General features: G+C 27.2%; 1 long non-coding RNA gene across 1 annotated transcript in view; it reads right to left on the bottom strand.

Annotated features, from left to right (window-relative positions):
• LOC110271297 overlaps window positions 1-3,220 on the bottom strand; it is a 33,496-nt gene extending 30,276 nt beyond the window's left edge. The window contains exon 1 of the long non-coding RNA XR_002361864.1: window positions 3,210-3,220. This is a non-coding gene — a long non-coding RNA (uncharacterized LOC110271297). The remainder of the gene's footprint in view (window positions 1-3,209) is intronic.

The raw sequence follows: 5,912 nt of genomic DNA, 5'->3' as shown, positions 1-5,912 counted from the left end.
AATTAATAATATTTTTTAATTTTACACAATAAATTTAATCAATGTATATGAAAAAATAACAAAAATAGAAAAAAAATCCTAATTGACTATTAACAATTATCTCAAAAGACAATAAAATTCTCAGCTGGTACTTAATGGACAGATCAATAGTTTATCATGCTATATAGGCACGCTTTATGAAGTCCAGAGAAAGATCATTGACGAAGGGGATAACCAATTTTATGGAGTTGATTAAGGGCCTGAAAGAGATTTTTTTTTTTTTTAAGTTAGAATTCTAATTGCTTTTAGAGTAATTGTTAGGATCGTTTAGATTTTTTTTTAATAATTTATTACAATTATACTTTATATAACATAACATTTATAATTTTGTAAAAATAATTTTATAATTACATATTTATTATATCTAAAATTATACAATTATTCTAATAATAATTAATAAATATTAAGATGATTTTGAACTATTTAGTCTAATTTTTTATTATCTCTCGAACATTATTGTATTTGATTGATAATATGTAAAATAATGAAGTCAATGTTCATGGTCAAATATTTAATACGCTTCCAAATTAATAATCTTCTCAAGAATGATAAGAATATATATATATATATATATAATATCAGAAACATTTAATTTTATTAATTTAATATGTGAATATATTAATATTTAAATCTTACAATTAATATAGATTCATACATCTCTACGCAATTGTTTTAGAATACAATATGTTTGATACGAAATGTATATATAAATACAATCCGTTCCAGGGGATCATCATCAAGGATTCATATGAAAAAATATTGATCACCATGTTAGATATTTGTTTTGTATTATTTGATTCTTCCATTTTCATATGGCACTTTCATTTTCTATCAAAAAATTCTTCTTTCTATCATCATTCACATACCTGTTTACAAATATAACCTTCAACTATAATGATCTTCAAATTGATCATCGTATCAAGTCAATAAAGTACCAAATGATTAGATTATTTTTGCTATTATTGTTGTTGTATTTTTTAATCATAACCAATTTTGGGAATTCATGGTGGCAATAATGAAAACAAACTTCTGCATTGTTGGTGATGATACTGCAGAACATTATATTTCCTTGCAAGTTTCATCATAATTTTTAGGATTTTATGCTGTCTTTAAATATTATAGTGAACTCAAGTGAAAATAAATAAAATCTAGTTTTGATACATGTTATTGATTGGAATCGGAGCTCTTCGGTTAGGAAAACCTTTCGGAACCAATGTGCCATTTGAACATTAGCAAATGAGATCTAATTGATGTATGTACAATGATATTTCATATTTTTTGTTATAGTAAGGTAAAAAGTGAGATCTAATGTATGTTACAATGGTGTATTAAATTTGAAATTTTTTATATTTTTTACTTATACTTTTTATATGTAATGGACGTCTCTTTTGAATTTGATGCTATCATAAAATCATATTTATTCTAAAAGTTTAAATTGATAGGAGAAGATATATAATTATTTATATTTTTAATAGATCTTTGTCTCAAAATTTATCATTTTTGTATTTTTTTACAATGTTTTTTATTTCCGATATTTACATATATTTTTTATTATCATCAAACAGAGAAGTGTCAAGAATATGTGAGAATATTATTTTTATTCTAACTATTAATAAAATAAATAGATGGAAGCACAAAGACTAATTTATATTTTATTGCATATTTTTTTTTCATATACATAACTAAATCAAATAAAAGACATTACAAAATTAGTTTTTTCTTTAAATTGGTTGAACTTATAATCATGTACTAGTTGCTCTTATGAATTTCAAAATATTTATCACTTTAAAATTTGGATGGGTCTAAAATTTAAGGGAAAGTATAAAAAAATTCTTAAAAGATTTTAGCTTGTCAAAAAGATTAAACTAACAAAAATTTTCTCAAAAATTTAAAATCAGAACAAATTAAAGATAATCAAAGAATATTATATTTTTATAAACACTAAATAGTGAATAATGAGAATCCTTAAATGTGTATATGGGTGTGTACTGTGAATAAGTTTCTCATGTTATAATATCTAGAATTAAAAGTTGTGCATAATTGTCTAATCTATTAAAAAGAAAAAGATCTAATGTTCAGGTGAATATGTCAAAAGGGATAATAATCGGATCCAACTATATCTATCAAGTATTTATTCCAAAGTTAGACAAATTAATAGATTTATTCAAAACAAACCTTAAACTTTACAAAATTCCAAAGTATTAATAAGGATGTAAAAAGATCTAATGTCCAGGTGAATAATTAGACCTCTTATGAGTATCAATAGGGATATGTCAAAAGGGATAATAATCGGATCCAACTGTATCTATCAAGTATTTATTCCAAAGTTAGACAAATTAATAGATTTATTCAAAACAAACCTTAAACTTTACAAAATTCTAAAGTATTAATAAGGATGTGTTTTTTTTCCCTTTTTTCAAGATTTAAAAAATTACATATATATGAATCGGACAAAGATTTAAACATTAAAAGAAACTTGAATATAAAAATGGAACTGAAATGGATTGGGCGCTATATTTAACGAGAGTCTCTTCCAAATTAAGCCCACATGAGTCATGATATTCCTCTTCTTTCATAAATCATAATAAAAGAATCTTCAATCATTGGTTTTCATCGGTTTGTCAAATTGTAAAATTCATAGCGATTAACCATATTTTTAAGGGCAATCAAAACAACAATGTGCAAGTAAAAAAAGACACACGAAACAATTGACATCATAAAGGAGGAAAATTTCATATACCATGTCAAGAAAACAACTAACGGCTTCACTTGGTAACGTTTTGCCTCAAGCTAAGGTAGTTATCATGACTTCTTTGAAGAATTAGACCCACCATTGTTTGTTTAAGACATGAGATTCAAGCTCAAGTCTTTGTTCTACTTTGCACCTTTGTTAACATCATTATCATCATTATCTTTTGTCTAAATTTTTTAGGACTAATTTGATTGAAAAAATTCTTCAACGATAAATTAGCGAACGACCTATCTTTTAGAGACTAACTTAGCTATTAACTCTTAATTTATAGAAAAAAAAATTATTTGCATCTTTAACGTGCGTAAGCTGCTCGTCTATGTGATATGTAACACCCTACCATACAGAGTCTTATGCTTAAGTCATAATTCAGAGATGGCAAGGTATTACGACCTCTAAAACAAATCCAATTCCTTCAAACCTCCCAACCACCAGCAGGAGTATATTATAACAAACACAGTTATATCAGACAAAGAATATACAAATAGGAGCAGTTAAGACATTTAGACAATTAGCAAGTAATATGCAGTCAAATAGGCAATCTCAAACAATTCACATAGTATGCATATGATGAATGCCTGTCCCTAGTGGCTGATGATATCATCTGTCGGTTATAGAGCCAACCCGACAAGTCCTAGCTCGTCTCAATTTCCTCTATCATATTAAGCCATAAAAATATCATTTTTGGCTTTCTAGAATAAATTCTCATATATGGGTTAATTAGCCGTTAATTAACCGGGTCTTACATGATACCAACTAAGTTCACCAATAATTTTGATTTTGAATTTTGAATTTTTCGACTATCTTCTCTCATGGATTGTTTGAATTCCTGAACTTTCTTGTGATAAAAATTTTATTGAAATTTTTTTTTACAAAGCTACTATTAAATTGAAAAAAAAAAAAGTTAGTTTTTACTTACAATTCTGCTAGGTAACTAATTAGGGATACAGCCAATGCCAACTAGTAAAAAAAACCATTAACAAAAAAAGAATCTTTCAAAACCTAAGAGAAAGAAACATCCAAAACTTAGAAGAAGAAGGTTTGGAGGTGGCGAATGTGATGTCGAGGCCTCTTTTTAAGAGGCTTTTGTCGAACTTAGGGAGTGGTTGATGCGGTCTTGTGCTGAAAATGCCACCAACAGAACGTGAAGCTCTTTTTTGTCGTCAGAAGCCATAGTTTCACAAATAGAAACTAATAACAAAAGGATGGAGATATTATTATAGCGTTATTTTTTTTAATATTGATTAGTGAATATGAGGGACGAGTAGTTGTAGGGGAGGCATCGCAGCACAAGAAATTGCAGGGGAGGCGCACGTCACGGCACAAGAAATTGTATGGGAAGACATGCACATCATAGGATGAGGTGTTGGCATAAAGAGGTGTAGTGTTGCGGCAATCAGGGTAGGAGAGGTAGGGGTGCGGCGCGGGAGAGAAAAGTTGGAGAGGGTGAGGTCGCGCTAGGGGTTGAGGTTGGAGCGCATGTTTTCGAATCTAATCTTAACTTTTGGAAATTTCAAAATCAAATTTTTTTTAAAAATTTTGAAAAATTGTTCAAGTTGGCTGTACATAAAGTTGGTTATCTGTATTTTCTCTTTTCTAAAAGAAAAATATCTTTCTACATTAAATGTTAAAATTTTTTAACATACATACAAAATCTATCTAAAACACTAATGCATATTTAGACGAAATTTATATAGATTGTTATTTTTGTCCCAAATAAATCTGTACGAAATATTTTAGATTACTTTAGAGAGTAGTTAAAAATAATATACTAAAAAAATTTGAGGCTAATTATACACAAATTTATAATAGAAATAACATTTTTTAAAACGAGTCTTAAATCTGTGTGAAGTTATTATGTATATTTAAATAAAATATAAACGAATTCTAATTTTTGTCTTAAATATGTTGCTAATTTGTTTAAAAAATTTTGTTCCATCCAAAAAATATTTGACCAGAAATTTTGGGACCAAATTAACTAACTTTGAAATTATTTTTTTATAACCTACACAGAAATCCATTAAAAAGTTAATTTTAAATAACAAACACATGTATTTATTTGATATATACTTGATTTGATGACAAATTTTTTTTAGGTTTATTTACTTTATTGGTCCCTATAGTTTCGCAAAATTTTCAATTAGGTCTATACTTTTTTTTCCTTTTAATTGGGTCCCTGCACCAAATTTTTTTTTCAATTAGGTCTCTCTTGGTAGTAATTAACTTCATTGTATAGGAACCCAACTAAAAAGAAAATTGGTGCAAGGACTCAAATAAAAGAAAAAAAAGTATAAGGACTCAATTAAAAAAAAGTATAGAGATCTAATTAAAAATTTCGCGAAACTATAGGGACAAATAGAGTAATTAAACCTTTTTTTTATAAACTAAATTTACATGATTAGACAATAATAAATTAAATTCACATTTTTCAACAATAAATTTTTCCCATAATTATTCCGGACAAGATTCTAGGCTTTATTTTTTTCCTTAAATACTCAATTTTGGACAATAATTTTTTCCCATAATTCTAGGCTTTATTTTTTCCCATAATAATTAAAAAAAAATCTGAATAGCTTTAGACTTTATAATTAATGTGTTCATGCATCTAGTTACAAACTTACAATTTTATTCGATATAATGCAATTTGTTTGAGATGCAATGGAGGTATAAATATTCTTCTATGCGGTGCGAAATCCATATGATTTTTTGCTACTCATGCTAGATATATTTGTTCCATATTATTTAAGGTCTCATATGACCATTCTTGTCTTCGTTATACACTTTTCCTCTTTCATATATGTACTATGTCTTCAAAAAAAATCTATATATCAACTCAATAAAGTACCAAAAAACTATATTATAATATTCCTTCTTTGATTGATCTCATATATAATTTGAGTGATAATGTTTGTTAAACATATTTTTTGTGAGTGTTTTGGGCAACGCGACTACCTGCGATTGCTACCTAGAAAGGGACATCAAATTATGCATAATTTGAATGTTTCTTTGGAACACATTCATCTAAGGCACATTCACATACATACCTTGGTGTGAGTGTTCAAAAGAATTAGAACAAGAGAATGCTCATGATGAGGTTTGGGTTGCCATTCAAGGTTTTACTATT

This window comes from Arachis ipaensis, chromosome B04 (genome assembly GCF_000816755.2).
Source record: "Arachis ipaensis cultivar K30076 chromosome B04, Araip1.1, whole genome shotgun sequence".
Taxonomy (NCBI): domain Eukaryota; kingdom Viridiplantae; phylum Streptophyta; class Magnoliopsida; order Fabales; family Fabaceae; genus Arachis; species Arachis ipaensis.
The sequence above is the reverse complement of the archived record's forward strand: the minus strand, read 5'-3'. Positions and strand labels throughout refer to the sequence as shown.